Below are 24,343 nucleotides of genomic sequence, written 5' to 3'. Positions count from 1 at the left end.
AGACGATGAAGAAGATGGCAATGAAGGAGTTAAGATTTATATTGATCACAAAATATCTTATATTTTAAGCTAAAATGTAATACAACACAGAGATTAGAAGAGAAAGGAAGGACTTTTCGTCAAGGCTGCTGGTGGTGCCATGGATGAATGGTGGAGATGTCTCTCTCGAGCTCTATCTCCAATGAAAGCTCCGGTCGTCACTCGGTCTGGTTTGTGGAGATGAAGAATTCTCACTGAAAATCTCGTTCAAACTCTCATCTGTGATCACAAACCTCTGCCTTGAGGCAGAAATTCAAATGTCTTGAAATGAAGGTCCAAAAGGCTATTTATAGAGTTTAAACGTCGACAGCTATCATGATTACGTTATGGCTCACTGGTGCTTTTGTCGCGGTATGGGCAATGTCACATCGCCTTATCTTGTTGATACTCCCAAGGTATGCGTTCGAGATTGATTCTGCTAAAGCATCAACGTGTTCTCCCCCATCTTGCGATCATTCTTCTATTATGGTTGTCACTCCGTGGCCGAAATGCGTTTGTCTCTGTGATCGTTTAGCAATCGTTGGCCCTCCAATTTTAATTGACGCATTAGAAAAGGAGGAGAGAAGGAAGAAAAGAAGGTGGCGCGGGTACAACTCATCATCTCAGAGGGTAGTCGAAAGAGGAGACTACAAGATGAGGAGGTGTGCCGCAATAATGAAATTTCGAGAATTAAAGAGATAAGAAAGTTCGAAGAGGAACAACGCCTTTTGCTTGCCTCCAAGCAGTTTGAAAGAGAGTTTGAAATAGAAGAAAGAGAAGAGGCAGAAGAAGAAAAGAAAAAGAAGGAAAAAGAAGAGGAAAAGAAGAAGGAAGAGAAGGAGAAGAAGCACCAAGCAAACATGCAGCGCTTAACAAAGAAGAAAGGAAAAGAACTTGTTGAACAGGAAAAAGAGGAACAATGCAAGGAGCGAGAAAGAAAACAAAGGCAAAAATCCCGCCTTGCTTGACCAAGGAAAAGGGAAAAGCAGTCATAGAGAGTAGCAAGCCCGTGTTAGCAAAGGTGCATCCATCAAGAAAGAAGGAGAACGATGACTTACTGATGGAGATGGGCTTTTTCCCTGCACCAATGCCACTACCAGACCTGATTATAAGCGTGATTGTAGAACATGGATTGGACACATTTTGCCAGTGCCCATCCATTGTTATTCCAGAGGTAGTGCGCGACTTCTACTATGGACAGTTGCATGGCACCAAGGATGTGGTGACCATAAAAGGGCAAATGGTGTCTTTCAGTGCAAGGGACATCAATGAACTATACCAAATGAAGGATAATCCAGATGCACCGGGCAACAAAATCATTGATGATCCTACTGAAGAGATGATGGAAGATGCACTACGAATATTAATGCAACCGGGCACTAAGTGGTCGGTTTCTTTAAAAGGCATCAAGACACAGCGTCCAAGACTCTACTTCTTGAGGCGCGGCTTTGGGTTTATTTGGTCCAACTGCGACTAATCCCAACTTCACATGACAAAACAATTTCGAGGGATCGATTCATGGCCGCATATTACATTGTGTGCGGCATTCCAATCAATGTAGGCCGGTTGATCGCAAGACAAATTCAGGGTTTTATGGGGCACATAAGAGGGCAGTACTTCTTCCTATGGACGGATTCAAGTTTATGCTTATCAATAGGTGTGGGCATTGATGAAGAGCCAATGGTAGAAGTTCACGGCCTAATAAACATCAAGATTTTGAGGTTGCTCCTCAAAGATTCCCCACACTGCCCTGAACTCCCTTTGAAGAGGCCCAACATAGATTTGAATGCTCCGCAAGAGCCCAAGCCGAAGAAACAGCGCAGAGACGACAAAGGAAAGGGGAAAATCCAAGAAGAAACAACACAAGATCCAGAACCCTTGGACCCTTTACCCTTAATAATTCGCCCTCCAAGCCGTCCCGCACAACCTTCTTCTTCCCTTCCTGAGCATTTTACCAATATTCTCCTTCCCCCAGATTCTTCAACCGCATACCCAGTAGCCCTATCATCACCTTCAGCATCATCACCGCAACTTCCCCTTCCACCGTCGCATGTTGATGATCCACACAATTTGGGTGATGGCACTTCTACCCAACCCCAAAACGTAGATGGCGAGGCATCGCAGGCACCACCCACCGTTGCTTCCTTAGCTGCTGAGTTAGCAAATATGCGGTCCCTTCTTGCCCAACAACAACAACTCTTCTCTCAACAGCAAGAGCTCTTATCTCAGCAACAATCCTTCTTCGGCCAAAGAATTGATGCGGTAATTGAGCGAATCGACAATTTACAATGCAATGCTGCCATGACAAGGCAGGTGTTGATCAATATTCAGCGCAACACTTATATGATTCACCTGCACCAAAGACAGATAGCGGAGCGCAGCCATGAGTATTTTAATTTTCTAACACCATATCTTCATAGACCCATGGTTCCTCCGCATCTTAGATAGCGTTTGATTTTTGCAGAAGCTCCTCAAGTACCACATCTGAACCCTCCTCCAGAACCTCCTGCTCCTCAATAATCTTTACATTTATTTTTTTTGCGGCCATTCTGTTAATTTTATTTAATTAATTATTTTTCTATGCTCATCTAAATTCTTTGATTCTTTGTACAGGAAAAAAAATTGTTGTATTGTGTTATTTGTAATTACTTGTATACTTAGTTAATTTTCAATATAGCTAAGTAACAATTCTATCCATATGCCTGTACCTCTTCTTTATCATCCTTTGTCAACTTTGCGATGTTCTTAATCTTTCTTTTTACGTTATTCATTGCGCTGCCATGATGTATAATATGCATACATTTAGGTCATTTCCCACACTTTGTATTTTCTAATTAACACTTAGTTAATTCGTAACTTAGCAATACTTTACCTTTTATCTTTCAAAATTCTGCTCAAATCTTCTTTTTGAAATTTTGTCTAAGTATTTGCCTATTCTGTCCAAACAGCGCAATGAGAACCTTACGCATCTCTAAATTTGGGGGTGGGGAAGGTATGAGCAGATGAGATCAAGAATATGCGGTCTATATATATATATATTTCATATAAACTCCAATGTCAGCACAAGGGAAACCTCAAAAACAATCCCAACCTGATAAGAGTTAAGTTGTGAAAGAAGCCTGTTCGTAGTTGGATGTTCACATGACACTCGTGGAAGCAAGCTAAAACGAAGGAGGGTTTCCAAGAACAACGCAATATGAAAAGAGAAAAATGACAGAGAAAAAATAAAAGAAACAAGAGACAACTCCTCTGAAATTCATGAGTTAAAGTTGAGATTGGCACACAACCGTAGTTGGATGTTCGCATGACACCTGTGGGAACAAGCCAAAACGAAGGGTGTAACCATGATCAATAGTCTCTAATAAATGACGCAAAGTTTGACCACCGCATCCAAACGCATCAAGTTGTTTTGATAAGAAGAGGTAAACATTCTTTTTAAAACTAGAAAAGCAATTTTTAGCAGAAATTTGTAGTATAGAAGAATAAAGTAGGGCTTTGTTATGAATTTTCAAGGATAAAAAGAAATTGTGATGTTAAGTAATGTGCCTAGGTGGAGCATTCGGAGCAACCAATCGACGCAAAATTTAGGATAGGAATTGAGCATTATTCCTTAGTAGAAGATATGCTTGAGGATAAGCATATATCTAAATTTGGGAGTGTGATAACTTTAGAATTACAAGTTATTTATACTGCTTTATTTCGATATTACAGTTAAAAGAAAGGAAAGTTGCATCAATTGTAGAGAAATTAGCTAAGAAATGCAAGAATTATAAATTGTTGTCAATACACCCACTGACACCATTGCGATGGTAGAAAAGAATATTTCAATATGTTTTGCAGGAAATCAAGTCACCGCATGCGTTCATGGCTCAAGATAATCTGAACAACGCATCTACGTCGCATTGCGCCAATCATTCAGAAATGAATAGACGATCAACACAATGACGGCGCATACGATTATCGATCAAGAGCTAAATGATTAACGCAACTTTAACTGCATGCGGTAATAAAAAACAACATCGCATACGGGCACACGATCAAAGATGCAAAAGAGCAACACAATTGTGGAGGATCCTGACACGTGTACAGCTGACCGTTGTGCATTTTTGACGGGATTGATCGCATAACAAAAGGAATATTCACTCCATCATTTCCAGAATTTCCATAACAATAAAGTGGGGTCCACAAGTCAGAGAGTCAAAGCTGAGCCTATAAATAGCCTCTGAAATTCTATGAGAAGATATTTGATACGGGCATATTTTGGTATTGGTATATTGAGAGAAATATTAGTCTGAAGGCTGATTGGAGAAGATCCGGGAAGATTTAAGAGACAAGGCCGAGAGGTGAGTCTCAAGGAAAATCCTTTCTATCCTCGCCGTTGAAGCTCTGTACCAAGGTCACATCTACCGACAAGCAAGCCTGAGAGGGAAGCTCTTCCTTACATTCACTCCATCCGCCAGCAAGAAAATCCACCATCTAGATTTGTGTCAAGATGTTGGCACCCTTCCGTATTGGTTTCTATCTTTTATCATCAATTGTATTCATCCTCTTACTCTCTATCATTCACACCATGTATCAAACGCTAAATATTAGTATTGAATGTCATGATCATTTTCATCTCCATCTTTCTGTCTATTTCTGTTCCTCCATTACTCGCTTTCTCCATGATGTTTTCTTAATCCCTTGGTAATTAGAATGAATTAAACAAGTAAATTAATATGTGTTAAAGAAATAAATATGTTTAGCTAAAGCATGCTAAATGGCATCTTCACCTGTGAGAGCAGAAGTGAAGATGCCATTTTGCCTGTCGAGAGAAGGTTAGAAGAATGCGTTAACTAAAGCGAAAAGTACTTCCAGAGATGGAAGCAACCTTGTGTTCATTACGTTCATCCCTGTTTCACTACAGAGATGTGGGAATGCGGCTGAATACCAAGAGGTGTACGACAAGGGAAAGCGGAACTGTAGTTATATCTTTAATGCAATTAATGAACTTGGGATGTTTATATTAATTACCCTTTCTATCTCTGTTTCATACATAAAGACTTGCCACCGCATAACACGACCCTTTGTATAATCTTCACAGTCAGTCTCAATCTCAGTATCATGTATCAGTATTCTGTATCTTGTATCATAATAGCTTAGGTTTACTTTTATCGCATTTTATTGTATTACTGCAACTTTACTTTACCGCATATTTTACTTTACCGCAATTTTAAATACTTGTATAAACCAATCTTTTATTAATTGAAAAACCCCTGACCGCATATATCACGAACGTAACGCATTAACTACGCAATCCCTGTGTTTGACCTCAGATCACTCCGAGAAACTTGCGGTGAAATTATACTTGGTTTCAACGCAAGGAAACTTGTGACAACGCATAGCATACTACAAGCACTTCATTAATAACGCATACATCTAGAAGTAGTATCGCATATCATCACATTACATTACATACATTATGCGCTTACAAGTTTATGGACTTAAATCATGCATCATATATCGTAGTGCGTGTGCTTAAAATAGAAGCATCACATTTTATGTTAACAATGCACAAGGCTCTTAACTATATATTAAACTCAAAAATGGAAGAAGGCACCTCTGTTTATGAACATGTGCTTAACATGATGGACTTCAATGTGGCGGAGGTGAATGGGTCTATCATCGATGAGGGTAGTCAGGTTAGCATAATCCTGCATTCTTTTCCGAAGAGCTTCATGCACTTTTTTAGTAATGTGATTCTTAACAAAGTGAAATATAACCTTACAACTCTCCTCAATGAATTGCAGACCTACCAATCTTTACTGAAAAGTAAGGCGAGAAAGAAGGGTGTGGCAAATGTTCCTTCATCTTCTAGGATGTTCCATAGAGGTTCGACCTCAGGAACGAAGTCTGCACCTGGAAAAGGGAAAACGCCTGCTAATCCGCCGCCTATTGCCCCAAGAAGGAATTCACCACCGGTTGAAAAGGGAAAGTGTTTCTATTGCAACCAGAATGGACAATGGAAGAGAAACTGCCCTCGCTGGCTGAAGGAAAGGAAGGCCACCAAGGCTAAGGCCAAGGCAGATAGAGGTAAATATGATTTACTTATACTTGAAACATGTTTAGTGGAGAATGATGATTCTGCCTGGATAATTGATTCGGGTGCCACTAATCACGTTTGTTCTTATTTATAAGCGATTAGATCTTGGCGACAGATGGATGCTGGTGAGATGATGATGCGAGTAGGCCGTTCTCTCAACAGTGGTAGTGGGAGGTCTCTACTTAGCTTTACATAATAGGTTTCTAGTTTTGAATGATGTATATATTGTTCCTGGACTTAAAGGGAACCTCATTTCTGTAAAATGGTTGTTACAATGCAAATACACTATTCATTTTAATGTGGATAAAACGTAAAGATGGTGTTAATATTTGTACAGGTTATCTGGAAAGTAATTTGTATATGCTAAGATCGTTAGCCATTAATTCCCTCCATAACACAGAATTGTTTCAAACTATCGTAACTCAAACTAAACGACGTAGTTCTTCAAAAGAAAATGCCCATCTTTGGCATCTTCGTTTAGGGGACATCAATCTCAATAAGATTGAGAGATTGGTGAATAACGGACTTCTAAGTGAGTTAGAAGAAAATTCTTTACCGGTGTGCGAATCTTGCCTTGAGGGTAAGATGACTAAACGACCTTTTACTGGAAAAGGTTATCGAGCCAAGGAGCCTCTTGAGTTAGTATATTCTGACCTTTGTGGTCCTATGAATGTGCGAGCCCGGGATGGCTATGAGTATTTTACCAGTTTTACTGATGATTACTCTAGGTATGGGTATATTTATCTTATGCAACGGAAGTCTGAATCCTTTGAAAATTTCAAAGAGTTCAAGGATGAAGTTGAAAATGCATTGGATAGATGGACTAAAACACTTTGATCGGATCGAGGTGGAGAGTTTTTGGACTCGGCATTCCAGGACTATTTGATAGAACGTGGAATCGTTTCCCAACTCTCAACGTCGGGTACACCTCAGCAAAATGGTATAGCAGAGAGGAGAAATAGAACCTTGATGGACATGGATCATTCGATGATGAGTTACGCTTTCTTACCAGACTCGTTTTGGGGTTTCGCAATGGAGACGACTGTATACATACTCAACTGTGTTTCTGATGCGTTATTTTATGATGTGGAATTATGGATGAATTGCGATGATGGAATGCGTTGAGCACTCAAGTTTTCTCAGTGGAATCCAAGTGTAAACCCCACTGAGTTTCCTGGTAAGTCCAGGGTCGAATTCAGGGACTTGGGAAAACAGGTTGCGGTGGTAATTTTTAGGAAAACTTTGCAGTAACCGGTAACTCAAATAAGTGTTAGTTTTGTTTGTTGAGGTAATGAAAATAAACAAATCCGATGGAGTACAAAAAGAGTTGATAAACGGAAGATACGATGAGTATGCGGTGAATGGGTTGAGAAAAGTTTCGGCTAACAATTCTTGAGATGCGTTCATGCTATGCGATCATGCAACATTCATACAACAGTAAACCACCTTTCGGTGCGAATGCCACGGCTTATACGGCTAGAACGCATGCGATATATGCGATAATTCTATAGGACCTACACATAAGCCTCTATTCCTATTTATGCGTTGACAAAATGACACATACACAAATAAGGCGACCACATACTATCATATCTATCTCTAGGAAGCATGCGATGCAAGTTGGCAAATAGAGCTTATCTCTAAGTCCCTATCTCTTGTTCATGCATTTCTAATCTTGCTCTCTCGAGTTGCCCTGAGCGATCTTCTGGTGCCTCTACTCTCCCCTTGCTCCGCCTTAAAAATAAAAGAAAACTATGAACACGGTTAAAGCTCCTAAATCGATGAACAGGTGAATTCGTTAATTGGTGGAACCCTTTTTCTGAAGGATTCATCTAATATTTATAGAGCTTCGAGGTGAAGACGGATTCTCTCTTATGATTGCATAGATGGGATGCCTTTAATTCCCTGACTGATGCGCTGAATATTTGTCATCAAAAAGCTGAATGTACTTGTTATCGTTAAGAGCTGTCAGCTTAATTTGGATTCGATCGTCATCAGCTTTCTGTCCATCGTGATTAATTATGCCTTTCACCCAGATGCGCCCACCAAGTTGCGCCGACTCTATGCGGCAATCCTTCTTGAGCAGATGTTTGCGCATACAAATCACCACAAAGCCTTGCTGTAATGATACGCTCGACCAATGATTTCTTTTAATCGCTCTTTCTGCCTTGCGTCAACGCATATTCTGCATAAAAATACAAAAATCAATTGTTTCTATGCGATGAACGCATGCGACTGCAATGTTGTAAACTTAATGCTTTTGGGCGCAATTTAACATATTTTATCAATGCAAGCCATCATTGTTTAAGAACTTAGCACTATGATAACGTGCATTTCTGCCCGTTATCACACCCCCAAATTTAAAAAATGCTTGTCCTCAAGCCTAAGCTAAAGATTTTCTTTAGCAAGTCGACCGCAATGTTCTTTTCCTAGATTTCTCAAGGATACTTCATTCAACTCCTATACACCAAAATTTCCTTAAGTCTTATTCAAGTCTCTTCTTAAAATATTTCTAAGACCTAGGGAGCGCAAGCTTAACCTTCAAAAGGACTTTACTCGATTTCGGGACATCGCATGATTTATTTCTAAAAGAAAACTTTTCTACCGGGGTGTCAAATGATTTTTATCCTTGCATATTTCTTGATGTTATATTTTTTTTTCTCTGACCTTGCACTGATCCAAGTGCCTTGCCTTCGTTTTGGCTTGCCCCCACATGTGTCATGCGGACATCCAACTACGAGCAATGCGCTCTTTCTCAGACTAAACTTAAACCTTCTTGGCAGCGAAGTTGCGGTTATTTATTCATGCGTTGATCCTGGCGACTTACTTTCGTTTTGGCTTGCCCCCACGTGTGTCATGCGAACATCCAACTACAGGTAAGTGTCCTTCACAACTTAACTCTTGTCAACATGGGTTTCCCCATTGCGTTGACAGTGGAGTTGTTATTCAAAATTTTCGTCTTTTCTTCTTCTCTTTTTTTTGTTAAAAAAAAATAGCAAGATCGAAAATAAATTACCTCACCCCCAAATTTAAAATGCAGCAATGTACTCATTGCCAAAATATTGAAAGAAGTCATGCGATGTTCTAGGAGAGCTTCGTAAAGAGAGTTTGAAAGAAAGCTAACAGAACTTCAAGAAACAATTCATGAGGTGACTTTTCTAAGATTAAGTTGACTTTAGTATATACGAAAAAAAAAAAAAAAGAAGCATGTGTCTCATCATTGAAATCATAATTGGCAAAGAACTCACGCGGCGACTCACTAAATTTATCAATATTAAATGATTGCAGTAATCAAAGAGGATGCGGTGATAAAACTTTTAAAACTAAAATGCGATGCGATAGCACAAAATTTGAAATAAAGTGAAGGAAGAATACAAACCCTAAATTTGCGTTGTCGCCCACATTGTGTATTGATGCATCCTTATTTGCGGCAATCTATCTTCTTTAGATTGCAGTGACGGAATAAGATAAGTTGCTTCTTCGTGTAACACCTCCGCAATACAGTGCCTCAATTGTTGCAAGAAAAACAGAGAGAGGGTCAAGTAAGATTAAACAAAACTTGTGTCCCAAATATTTTTTTTTTTTTTAAGAATAAGAATAGATAAAGCTGAAAAGATATAGTGTAACGAAAATTCAGAGGGTAGAGAAAAGTTGAAGATTCCATGATTCCCAAAACTTGTGTCCCTGATGAATTTCGATCGCCTAATAATGCAGGGACCACCTACTTTCTTCTTTATTCAAAGTTCTTCAGTTCCATGGAGTCAACTCGGTGATGTCAGCCTTCTCTATGATACGCTTTTACTCACTGCCCATTAACTTTGAATATGTTGGTTCCGTCATCATTTGATAATTCAACCACGCCATGCGAAAATACCTATCTAACTATGAATGGTCTGGACTAACGTGACTTTAATTTTCCAGGGAAGATCCGTAGTCGTGAGTTGAATAGTAAGATCCTCTACCCGGCTTGGAGGTCCTTACCGCATATGTGTTTTTCGTGCCAGCATTTGGTGCGCTCCTTGTAAATTTTTGTGTTCTCATATGTGTTAATCCTCAATTCTTCTAGCTCGACTAGTTGAATTTTTTGCCCTTCTCCTACTTTCTTCAAATCAAAGTTTAGTTTCTTCACTACCCACAATGCCTTGTATTCTAGCTCCATAGGAAAATGACATGCCTTACCAAATACCAACGCATACAGGTACATACCTATAGGTGTTTTGAATGCAGTCTGGTATGCCCACAACGCATCATCGAGCTTTGTTGCCCAATCTTTTTGCGAAGGCCTTACCACCTTCTCAAGTATTAGCTTGATTTCTCGATTGGACACCTCGGCCTAACCATTCGTCTATGGATGGTATGCGGTGGCCACTTTGTGGAGAATGTTATATTTGCGCAGCAGCTCCTTGACAGTATGATTGATAAAGTGGGATCCTTCATCACTGATTATGGCACATGGAGTGCCAAAACGAGTGAAAATATTTTTCTTCAAGAATTGAGACTACCATCGCATCGCTTGCGGCATATGCCACTACCTCTACCCACTTAGATATATAGTCGACAACTAATAAGATATAATGTTTACCATTGGAGGGAGGGAGTGGTCCCATGAAGTCGATACCCCATACGTCAAACAACTCAAGCTCCAAGATGACGTTCATCGGCATCGCATGTTTCCATGAAATGTTGCCTGTCCATTGGCACCGATCACACTTCTTCACGTAGTCCGCTGCATCTTTAAACAATGTTGGCCAAAAGAATCCACTCTGAAAAATCTTAGCTGCGGTGCGTTGTCCCTCAAAGTTCCCACCATATGGTGAGTCATGGCATTGCGATAATATGCGTTGTTGAGCAGCATTTGGTACGCACAGTTGATGAAATGCAGAAATGCATGTCATCTTAGGTCTTTTACTTAGAATTATGAAGGTTGTTAAGCAGAATATGCGGCAATCATGCTAGGAATTCATGAGAAAATGAGCTTGCGTCGTTCAGCATGATGAATCTTGGCTAACCCATTATTATGCAATATTATGCATTCAATGTTCTATTTTTGTAGCTAACGTAGGAAGTAAACACAAACGCGGAAACCGAACCACTGCATAAACAACCGCATGTGGAGAAACTCTCCATCGTAAAGGCAAGCGCATTGATCAACGCATGGATGTTACGGTAATAAGCCATATGCGTCCATCACATGGGAGTTGCGCTCGTCAAGCGATTACGGTCATCATGTAGAGTTGTGGTATTAAGCGAATGCGGTCACTAAATGATTGTGGCTATGCGATAATGCATACTAATGGGATCAACGCAAGGTTGGTGGAATGAACGCATCAACACATCTATCTTGAGAAAATCAAAAATTGATGTTAACATTTCACCTACCATGCCGTTAGCGGCAGAGGTTCAGAAAAGGACTAACACGCCGAATGTCAAAATCAGAACAATCCATTAATGTTGTCAGCGATCCAAGCTCTGTAAATAGAAGTCGATTAGCAGAATTCAAACTAGTCTGGGATTACCCCTGCAACCCAGGGTTTTCCCTGTGATCCAGACAAAATGCGTGAGAAGACGCTTGAGAGTTCTTCACCTCCTTCATCCATTTCGAGTGACGACCGGAGCCTTTGACCGGAGCTAGATCTCGGGAGAGTCAGCTCTACCGCCCATCCATGGCACCACCGACAGCCTTGACGCACATCCTCTGAAAGCAAATTTTTGCTTCCAGCCGGTCATTTCATTTTCCTTTCTTTTCTTATATTGTATTGTATGACATTTTGTGATTAAGAAATTAATACAATTTGTTTTTAATGCATTTTTGTGTTCCTTCGATTCCATCTCCATTCATCTTCACTTAGCTTCTTTACTTTCATTGCAACACTTAGTGAGATTGCTTGGGTATCACATACTTAGTCATGTGGATTAAGGATATGAAGCATGTAGTAACCCACCGAAAGGTGTGCGTTGCGTGAGTGTGTGAGTAACCTTATTTGCTTAGTGTGAAGCTGCGACAACGCCTATCTATAGGCTAACACAATGCTTGTCTATGAGTAAAGTCAGCAACAACCAACTGCCCGAGAGGTTAGGTGGTTGGGCGCATTAAGCAAGGTATGCATTGTTCACTAGAGATAGGAATAATCTTAGGTCAGTCAAGTTCATGCGGTTACCTTGTCCTATGAGCGCATCATTCATCATTTAGGCATACTTGGAAGAGTAATCTAAAACCCAAATCTAAGACTCGAGAGAGCGGATTGGAATGCATAGGCAAGAACGAGAACATAGAGATAAGCTCCGTTTGCTAACCTTCATCGCATGCACCCTAGGAATAGGTATGATATTATGTGGTAGCCTTATTTGTGTGTGTGTGTCACCTTTTAATCACATAAATAGGAATAGAGACTTATGTGTAGGTTCTATAGACTTAACACATATATCCCATGTGTTTTAGCATTAGAAGTCGTAGCATTCGCACCGAGAGGTGGTTTACTATTGTATGTGTGTTGCATGATCGCATGGCTTGCGTTGACTAAGGTTACCCTTTCGGTCACTCTTAAGGGTTGTAATGAAATCATCTCTACATTTTCTCTATTTTTCCATTCATTTATTGCATGTCAAGAGCTGTCGTGTCTCTACCTCTCATTCATATTCTCATTGCGTTGCCTGTAAGCTAGGAGTAGAAGTAGAGTTAACTTAGCAACCCCTCCAACATTCTTTTATTTAAACCGCCGTATGCACATTACCGCATTCATTTTGCTACAAGTCCCCGTGTTCGACCTTGAATCATCCGAGAAACTTGCGTTCATGTTATACTTGGCATGAGCGCAAGTAAACTTGTGACAGGATGCATGGTCATCACATACATTTGTTCACGCATAATCATTCCAACACATGACTATCAACGCATGACTATCAACGCATACCATAAGAACGTCCATCGTATATTGCATCCAAGGGATTTCAGTTGTCGAGTATTTGACGTCTAATTTCCCGTAATCAACAGTCACAGAATCTGGTCTGCCCCCTTTTGTACAGATTTGACTCATCCCAGAAATATTATCTACATTCGTGCTTGCGCCTACTCTTCTGGTGGTCAGTATATTCTTCTGGAAATTGCTCGCAAACCAGATAGTTGACTATGTCCGCATACCAGGGCAATTCTTCAATATAGAACAGCTGCTCATCTGGGAACACCGTACTCACCTCTGACTCATTCCGGTCAACCTCATGGTTTTCCAATCTAGACAAGTGATCCGCAACATGGGTTTTTGTCCCCTTTCGATCAATTATTTCTATGTCAAATTCTTGAAGGAGGAGAACCCATCTGATCAACTTCGGCTTTGCGTCCTTCTTTGTCATTAAGTACTTTATCGTCGAATGATCAATATGGATGAGTACCTTCGTCCCCAGAAGATATGCTCGAAATTTTTCCAACGCAAAAATTACTGCAAGCAGCTCTTTCTCTGTGGTGGTGTAATTGGTCTGAGCAGAATTTAATGTCTTACTCGCACATGCGATGGGATGTAAGATTGTTTTTCTCTTTTGTGCCAACACTGCTCCCATCGCATACCCGCTTGCATCGCACATTAATTCAAAAGGAAGTGTCCAGTTAGGTGCAATTAACACGGGTACGGTAATCAATGCATTCTTCAAAATTTTGAATGTGTTGAGGCAATTGTTGTCAAAATCAAATTTTCTGTCAGCCTCCAACAATGCACTCAGTGATCGTGCCATTTTTTAAAAGTCTTTAACAAAGTGTCTGTAGAACCCATCATGCCCCAAGAAACTTCGTACAGCCTTCACACTTGTTGGAGGTGGAAGTTTTTTAATTGCTTCTATTTTTTCTTTATCCTCCTCCAACCCGTCCCAGGAAACCTTGTGCCTCAACACGACGCCCTCCTTAGCCATAAAATGGTATTTTTCCCAGTTAAGAACGAGATTCATCTCTTCGCATTTTTTCAGTATCTTCTCCAGGTTGGCTAGAAAGACTTCATAGGTGTGCCCATAGATAGAGAAGTCATCCATGAAGATTTCAACAGAGTCCTCAAGATAGTCTGAAAAGATGGCCATCATGCACCTTTGGAACATGCTTAGCGCATTGCAGAGGCCAAATGGCATGCGGCGAAAAGAAAAGGTCCCATATGGGCAGGTGAATATGGTCTTGTCCTGGTCTTCTGGAGCAATCATAATCTGGTTGTACCCGGCATAGCCATCCACAAAGCAGCAAATGTCATTTCCGGCTAGACGGTCTAGCATTTGATCAATGAATGATAGAGGGAAATGATCTTTCTTAGTGGCTACATTTAGCTTGCGGTAGTCCATGCAAATACGCCACCCAGTGATGGTTCTTTGAGGTATCAGTTCATTGTTATCATTCAGGACTACTGTCATGCCACCCTTTTAAGGCACACATTGCACAGGGCTGACCCACGTGCTATCTGCTATCGAATAAATAATGCCCGCATCTAACCATTTAATTATCTCCTTTTTAACAACCTCTTTCATCGTAGGGTTAAGTCTGTGCTGATGTTCGATCGTTGCCTTGTGGTTTTCTTCAAGATGAATTCGGTGCATACAGTATGTTGGGCTAATTCCTCGAATGTCAGCGAGCGTCCAGCCAATTTCTCGCACATGCTTCCTCAGAATGCTCATCAACGCATTCTTCTGGTCTTCGTTAAGTTTCGAGGAAATTATTACTGGCATCTTCTCATTCTGCCGCAAAAATGCGTACTTTAAATGGTTCGGCAGGGTCTTTAATTCCATTGTTGGTGGTTCTACTAGGGAGGGTTGCATTGTTTTTCTTTCTTCTTTTTCTTTTGGCTCTTCTTCTTGGTTTGCGATCATCTCTTCTTCCTTGCTTGCTTTCGTTATGATCGCATTACAGCAGCAATGGATGCGTTTGCATCCTCTTCTTCATTCCCTTCGTCAAACTTTTCTTCTTCAATTAAATTCTGGTCATCATCTGAGTCATGCAGGTCTTCTTCATCAGGAAACTTCATGGCACGAATTATGTTGAATTTGAGCTTCTGTCCATTGATACGCAAAGTGATCTCCCCTTTATGCACATCAATCTAGCCACGACCTGTTTATAAAAATGGTCACCCCAAGATGATGGGCACATCTTTGTCGGCCTCGTAATCTGAGATGATGAAGTCAACTGGTAGGATAAATTTTTCGATGGTGATCAGCACGTCCTTCACCTTCCCCTCTGGATGCACTAGAGATCTACCTGCAAGTTGGAGAGTCACAGTCGTGGGCGCAAGTTGCCCCACATTCAGCTGCTTAAAGATCGACAGAGGCATCAAATTGATATTGGCTCCAAGGTCACACAAGGCTTGCCTGATGTACAATCCTCTTATGGAGCAAGGTATAGTAAAGCTCCCAGGATCGCTCATATTCGGTAGAATGATTGATTTCGAACTTTGTGTTAAAGCCACCGTGACAAACATACCAGCTCTCTTCTTCTTGGTTACCATATCCTTCAGAAACTTTGCGTAGGCATGCATCTCCTCAATCGCTTCACTGAATGGAATATTAATATGTAGTTGTTTTAACATAGACAGAAAGCGTTGGTACTGTACCTCTTCATTCTTTTTCTTTCTTAATCTTTGCGGGAAAGGTGGTAACTACACTCTCACGGTTCGCTTCTTGGTTGGCTTTGAAGTGGACACAACTTCTGGCTCTATTGCTTCTTTTTCTCTTTCTTCTTCTTGTTTCACTACAATTTCAGGTTCCAACGCAATAGGAAAAGTCCGACTCGACTTCTTTCTTTCTCCTTCACAGTTTTTCCACTCCGCAATGACCTGATATTGCTCTTTACCTGATCCCCCCGGGTTGCGTGGGAGTTCTGTTGAACTTGGCAGAGCCCCTTGCATTTTGTTCTTTAGCTCACTTTTCATATGGCCCATCTGTAATTCTAAATTGTGGATGGACGTAGCCTGACTTTGAATCACAGTTTCATTTTTCTCTATATACTGCTTCAATGGGCTTTCCAAGGAGGAAGATTGCGGCGATTGTGAGCTACTGGCTTGTCTGACCGTTATTGCGCGGGAAGAATCCAGGTTGCCCTTCTTTCTATGCCACAGGTTGAAAATTCTGCTGTTGATTCTTCCATGCAAAATTGGGGTGGTTTCTCCACCCGAGGTTGTAGGTATTCGAAAATGGATTATTTTTCACAAAGTAAATAGACTGTGGATTCTGTGGGCATTCTTCCATTGCGTGCCCATCACCACAAGTCGCACACCTTGCGATGTTTTGACTAATTGCGTTGATTTGCCCATTTTGCGGTGTTGGATTGTTAATCGCAATTCCATGAATTAAGTTCATCGTTGAGGTCATCTGATTCTGTAGTGAAGTAATAGCACCATTACTTGCGTCATTATCCTTGATTCTCAGTCTCTGATCACTTTCTCTCCAATCCTCATGGTTTTTAGAGATGTGATCCAAGATATTCTTAGCCTCATCATACGTTTTATCAAGCAGACCACCAGCGGCTACCGCATTGGCAGCAGTCTGCGAAGTGGGATTTAAACCATGATAAAAGATTTCCATCTGAAGGCAGTCTAGCAATCCATTGTGTGGATAGTCCTGGACCAACCTCTTAAACCTCGCCCAGGCATCGCTAAGCGATTCGTCCATGTCTTGTTCAAAATCCATGATTAATTTCCTTCGTCTAGCATTCTCAGTAGGTGGAAAATATTTCTTTATAAATTTCTCTGCCACCTGTTCCCATGAAGTGATCTCTTCCGGCTTGAGAATACGCCCATTTTCTGCCTGATCACAAAGAGAAAATGGGAATATATTTAGTCGAACTTCTTCGGCAGAGATGTTCGAGAGCACAAAAGTATTGCAGATTTCTATAAAGCTACGTAGGAGGGCGTGCAGGTCCTCGTCATGCCATCCTCCAAATTGTCTTGCAGTCTGGATCATCTGCAGCATCACAGGTTTCATTTCGAATTAACTTTCGTCGAGGGCAGGTCTCATGATTCTTGGAGAGAAATCATAGAGGTTTGGCGATGCATAGTCTCTAATAGGCTTATTGTGATCATTTGCCAGCAGGATTGGATTTTCCATAACGTTGTTTTCGTTTGGTGATCTATTTCCAAGCTGCTCCGCCATCTCTTCTTTATCTGACTGTTGTTTTTGGCGGTCTCTTAATCTTCTTCTGAATGTCCTCTCAATCTCTGGGTCGTAATTCGCCAGAGATTGAGAGTCTACAAAGAAATCAGAAAAATTACCATTAGCACACTATTTTACCGAAATTCCCGGCAACGGCGCCAAAAACTTGATGCGCTATTTTATGATGAGAAATTATGGATGAATTTCAATTATGGAATGCATTGAGCACTCAAGTTTTCTCAGTGGAATCCAAGTGTAAACCCCACTAAGTTTCCTAGTAAGTCCAAGGTCGAACTCAGGGACTTGGGAAAACAGATTGCGGTGGTAATTTTTAGGAAAACATTGCGGTAACCGGTAACTCAAATAAGTGTTGGTTTTGTTTGTTGCGGTAATGAAAATAAAAAAAATGAGGTGGAGTTCGAAAAGAGTTGATAAACAGAAGATACGATGAGTATGCGGTGAACGAGTTGAGAAAAGTTTCGACTAACACATCCCGGGATGCGTTCATGCTATGCGATCATGAAACATGCATACAACAATACGGCTTCTATAGCTAAAACGCATGCGATATATGCGATAAGTCTATAGGACCTACACATAAGCCTCTATTCTTATTTATCCGTTGACAAAATGACACATAAACAAATAAGGCGACCACATACTATCATACCTATCTATAGAATGCATGCGATGCAGGTTGGCAAACAGAGCTTATCTCTAAGTCTCTATCTCTTGTTTATGCATTTCTAATCTTGCTCTCTCGAGTTGCCCTGAGCGATCTTCCGGCGCCTCTATTCTTCCCTTACTCTGCCTTAAAAATAAAAGAAAACTATGAACACGGTTAAAGCTCCTAAATCAATGAACAGGTGAATTCGTTAATTGGTGGAACCCTTTTTCTGAAGGATTCCTCTAATATTTATAGAGCTTCGGGGTGAAGACGGATTCTCTCTTATGATTGCACAGATGGGATGGCTTTAATTCCCTGACTGATGCGCCGAATATTTGTCACCAAAAAGCTGAATGTACTTGTTATCGTTAGCAGCTGTCAGCTTAATTCGGATTCGATCGTCATCAGCTTTCTGTCCATCGTGATTAATTATGCCTTTCACCCAGATGCGCCCACTAAGTTGTGCCGACTCTATGCGGCAATCCTTCTTGAGCAGATGTTTGCGAACACACATCACCGAAAAGCCTTGCAGTAATGCTGCACTCGACCAATGATTTCCTATGATCACTCTTTCCGCTTTGCGTCAACGCATATTCTGCATAAAAATACAAAAATAAACTATTTCTATGCGATGAATGCATGCGACCGCAATCTTGTAAACTTAATGCGTTTGGGCACAATTTAACATATTTTATCAGCGCAAGCCAGTATTGTTTAAGAACTTATCACTATGATAACGTGCATTTATGCCCGTTATCAATTCCCTCCAAGAGCGTTGCGAGAACACCTCTAGAGTTATGGAACGGGCGTAAAGCTAGTTTACGTCACTTCTGCATTTGGGGTTGCCCTGCACATGTGCTTAAGGCAAATCCCAAGAAGTTAGAACCACAGTCGAGGTTATGCCTCTTTGTACGCTACCTCAAAGCATACAAAGGGGTTATTTTTTATGATCTGTTGGAAAATAGGGTGTTTGTTTCCATTAAAGCTACTTTTCTGAAGGAGGATCATATAAGGGAGCACAATCCACGAAGTAAAGTCATGTTGTATGAGCTTTCCAATGAAACTACTGAAACTTCAACAAGAGTTGTTGAAGAGCCTGCTACATCAGCAAGAGTTATTGATGGGAGTTCATCTAGTAGGTCAGGTGCACCTCAAGAGTTGAAGGAAACTCGATGCAATGGGAGGGTTGCGAACCCGCCCGTTCGCTATCTGGGTTTCACGGAAATCCTTGCTATGGTAGCAAAAGGTGACATTGAGGATCCGTTGTCTTATCAAAATGCAATGGAGGATGTTGACTGGGATGAATGGGTCAAGGCCATGGATCTCGAGATGGAGTCAATGTACTTCAACTCAATATGGGATCTTATAGATCATCCTGATGGGGTAAGATCTATAGGTTGTAAATGGATCTACAAGCGCAACCGGGGTGCTGATGGGAAGGTGCAAACCTTCAAGGCTCGACCTATCAAAAAGGGTTATACCCAGGTAGAGGGAGTCGACTATGAGGAGACTTTCTCGCCTTTTGCCATGTTAAAGTTGATTCGCATCCTCCTGTCCATTGGAACTTATTATAATTATGAGATCTGGCAAATGGAGGTCAAGACGGCCTTTTTTAATGGCAATCTTGAGGAGACCATTTACATGGTGCAACCCGAGGGATTCATAGCCCAAGGTCAAGAGAAAAAGGTTTACAAGCTGAATCGGTCTATTTAAGGGCTGAAACAGGCATCTCGATCTTGGAACATATAGATTGATACTGCGATCAAGTCGTATGGCTTTGACCAAAACGTTGATGAACCTTGTGTCTACAAGAAGATCATCACCGCTTCAATAGTCTTCTTAGTGTTGTATGTAGATGATATACTACTTATTGGGAATGATGTAGGTCTACTTACTACAGTTAAGAACTAACTAGTGACCCAATTCCAAATGAAAGATTTGGGAGAGGCTTAGTTTGTTCTATGTATACAGATCTTTCGAGATCATAAGAACAAAGTGCTAGCACTATCTCAGGCATCATACATTGACAAAATATTGCTCAAGTACTCGATACAGGACTCCAAGAGGGGCCCACTACCGTTCAGGTATGGAGTCACTTTGTTTAAGGACATGTGTCCTAAGACGCCTCAAGAGGTTGAGAAGATGAGATGGGTCCCATATGCGTCTGCCATTAGCAGTTTGATGTACGCGATGCTCAGTACTCGTCTAGACATCTGCTACACTGTGGGCATAGTCAATAGGTATCAGTCAAACCCAGACCAGGGTCACTAAACTGTAGTGAAGAACATCCTCAAGTATCTACGAAGAACGAGGGACTACATGCTCGTGTATGGATCTAGGGATTTGATCCTTACTGGATACACGGATTCTAACTTTCAGATTGATAAGGACTCTTGCAAGTCTACATCAGGTCGATCTTTACTCTTAACGGAGGAGCTGTAGTGTGGCGAAGCACTAAGCAGGGGTGCATCGCCGACTCCACCATCGAGATGGAGTACGTAGCAACTCGCAAAGCTGCTAAGGAGGTGGCTCAGGAAGTTCTTGACAGAACTGGAAGTTGTTCCAGATATGTCTTGGGGCAGTGGTGAACTCCAAGGAGCCTAGGAGTCACAGGCGTGGTAAACACATAGAGCGGAAGTATCACTGATCCGCGAGATAGTGCATCGAGTCTCTATGTTTCTATTTCTTGCTTATGTGGTTCTAATCTAAATCTCTCAAGCCTAGATTCTAACCTAACTGTCTCAAGTCTAGGTTCTTTCTTTAGACTACTCTCTCAAGTATCTCTAAAGGGTGAAGGACGCATACATAACACAAGATGATCGCATAAAGTGAAGATCTTAGGTCATGCTAGCTAAGTGCTTCTCAACCCATTTAGAAATTTAGCTACTCATGCAAAATGTGAAAAGATTGAACAGATGTTGAGATGAAAATTCCATTTTATAAATAAAGTCATAATACAAAACAACAATAGAAAGTAGGGTTAAAAAGCCTGGTAGCAATGTCATGCTTCCCGAGGCCTTTTACACTGTCTTTTTACTCTACTCTGTCTAGAAGAATATACTTGCTTTCGCAAGTGTCGGCCCTCTCTCCTTTTTCAGTGCTTCCCAGCAGTCTCTCGAGCTAACCAGGAATGATCTCTTGGCATATTCTTCTCTTCGCTCGCCTCCGCCTCTAAGTGTATGAACAACTATAGACTAATGGCTAACTAATTGTATATTCTATTTTCTGTGTATATGGCGAACTGTGTAGAATTCAAACTCCTTTAACGATGGTGGCCTTAGGTATTTATAGAGTTCAAGGTGAAGAAGCTTTTTTCTCAAATTATTACAATGATGGGCGGTCATTAATTCTTCTGTCTGAAACGTCGATTAATGGTCAACGAAAAGTTGGATGTACTTGCTACAGTGTGTCGTTAACGGCTTGTCAACTAAATTCGGATTCGACCATCATCAGCTTTCCATCCCATCATGATTTATTATGCTTTCACCTTGATATGTCGTCTTTATGTGGCCACCTTCTTGAGCAAATCTTTGCGAGCGCATACGATCGCATGGCTTTGCGGTCACAATCTTTTAGTGCACGTAGTCGCTGAATTCCTTGGATCGCAATTTTCTTTGCGTCAACGCATTTTCTTGTACAAAATAAGTAAATTAGCTGCTTTAATGCGATGGGCGCATGCGATCGCAATATTCTCAACTTAATGCTTTTGGACACGATTTTGCATATTTTTACTGTCGCATTCCCACATTGTTTTATATCTTTGCGTTGTAATAACGTGCATTTCTGCCCGTTATTAATGATCCATCTGTATGTCTCTACATTCATTTTTAAATTACAAGATAACCATGGAACTTAGTTTATTGGTTTGTGATTATGCAACAAAAATTGGAATAAAATATCATATATTTTATTAAATAAATAATGAGTTTGTACGTAACATTCACAAACTATAGGACCTTACGAGATTTAGGGAATCAAACCTAATATCTTCCAAATTCGGCCTCATTTCTTTACTTTTGGTCCTTAGTTCCTTCCTAATTTCATAATTGACCAATGAATACTCAAGGCTGGACTTTTCCCCTGGGTTTTTGATCGTTTTCACCCAATATTTTGCTCCTGATGCTTAGTTTCCTGAAATTACTCAATAAACCACATCAAACCAAACAAAACTAGCAAAAATAGATCTAAAATTGAAGGTAATAAAAGCACTTTTCATATGCTTTTCAGTTAGCAGATACCAGTCCAATCTAGGATATGATCATTGGACTGTCGTTAGAAATATCCTCAAGTATCTTAGGAGAACGAGGGACTATATGCTCGTGTAAGGTGCTAAGGATCTGATCCTTACAGGATACGTTGACTCTATTTTTTAGACTAATAAAGATTCTCATTCTCCACTAAACAAGTTTCTAACACCAGTAAATCATATTTACCTTTATTCGCCTTGGCCGCCTTCTTTTCCTTCAGCCACAGAGGACAATTCATTTTGCAGTGTCCATCTTGGTTGCAGTGGAAACACTTTTCCTTGTCAACCGGTGCCAAATGCCTATTTCGATGGGCGACAGGTGGCGGGTTAGCAGGTGCCTTCCCCTTCCCTTTACCACCCTCTTCTTCTTCCACTTTTCAATGTTAGAAGAAGAAGGTGCAGACTTTGTCCCTGAGGTCAAACCTCGATGGAACTTCTTTGAAGACGAGGCAACATTTGCCTCACCTTCTTTCCTCTCCTTACTTTTCAGTAAAGATTGGTATGTCTATAACTTGTTGATGAGAGTTGTATGGGTATATTTCACTTTGTTAAGAATCACATTGCTAACAAAATGGAGGAAGCTTTCCAGCAATGAATGCAGGATTATGCTAACCTGATTGCCCTCATCGATTCTAGACCCATTCATCTCTGCCACATTGAAGTGGACCCTCATGTTAAGCACGTGTTCACGAACAGAGGTGCCTTCCTCCATTTTGGAGTTGAAGATATATTTTAGAGTCTCGTGCTTGAGCTGTCCAAACGGTTGTCCGAACATCCCCCACAAAGACTCCATGATCTCACATGCTGAGACCATGGGCTCATGCTTCTTGGGAAACACGTCGCTAAGACTTTCCAAGATATAGGCTCGAGCCTCTCGTTCGCCCGTGTCCATCGCTCGTACGCCTCTTGAACATTTCGAGCGACGCTTGGAGCTGGAATAGGAGGACGCTCCTCCGTAAGGGCGAACATAAGATCCTCGATGATTAGTATTGTTGTGATCATATGTTTCCAACTAGCGTAATTGTCACCAGTTAATTTTTTAGCGCTTAGCAAAGCAATTATGGTTGTAACCATTTTTAAAACTGTTGCTGAAAAACAAACAAATTTTTATAAGTCTTTGCTAAAGCACATTTTAACACCAATTAGTTTTAAACAAATAGTTACCAAGTACCCTAAATGATTAGGACTTCTATTTTCCAATGATGCCACAGCGAGGCAGGACAAACGTCACCGATGGGGTGATTAGATGCCCCTTCACTGGGATGAGATACTCTCAACCATTAGGAAAAGCCAACTTTTGGAACTGAACTTAACAGTCACCATTTTTTCAGTCCAAAACTGTTAACCCTTAACAATTCTACATAAGTGTAACCCCTCATTTTCGACCCCAAAGTCCCACCCTAATGTGCCCACCATAGGGAAAAAGCATATTAGGACAAGAGACTAAGTAACTTTATCCTATACAGAAGATCAAATAAAGAAATGCGCAAAACTGCCATCCTATAGAGGGACACTCCTAAGGTGCCTCGAAGCGATGCGCATAAACTTTATTCAACCTAACGAGGGAGGCCGTGGGATATGTTGTCGCACGTCCCACTCTCACTTACTATGAACATTCTCTCCATCCACCTTGATATTGACCTACGCAAACACCATGCTTTAGGGGGACACTCCCAGGGTGCCATGAGGCCGAGGATAGATCTCACGGTGTGGACAATAAAGGGAGAAATGCGAGAGGTTTAAATGAAGCATCAGATGCCCCAGGTACCTCCCACTGAATTTTCTATCTAGGGGTTCATTAACCTAGATAATCCAACTACTAATTTTAGTCTAAGTTCGTTTTAGTTCGCTCAAAAACAACTTTTGTCTTTGAAATAGAACAAGTTCAAGTAGTCACATTAAACTCTTTAATGGACTGTCCTTAACCTTGCATGCATGCATAAAATCTATCTAATTCACCTTTCCAAGTAGGTTTCCAGGTAGGGGTGTTCCGTTTCCGTCACTTTAAATACCCCAGCCTAGACAGAACCCGCCTTAGACAAAAGGTCCCTTATAAATAGATTTGCTACACTTTAACTTTTTATTAGTCAATTTAATCCTATTAAACGGATTAAAAGATTAAAGCCTAAGGTTACTAATCATATTAGAACCGTGATCTTAGGTCTATCTCAACTAAGTTTTAAAACATTTTTAAAACCATGATTTAAACTTAAGTTGGCATGCA

The sequence above is a fragment of the Benincasa hispida genome, chromosome 6 (genome assembly GCF_027475165.1).
Source record: "Benincasa hispida cultivar pf3 chromosome 6, pf3_genome.v1.1, whole genome shotgun sequence".
Taxonomy (NCBI): Eukaryota; Viridiplantae; Streptophyta; class Magnoliopsida; order Cucurbitales; family Cucurbitaceae; genus Benincasa; species Benincasa hispida.
Note: the sequence above shows the minus strand (reverse complement) of the source record.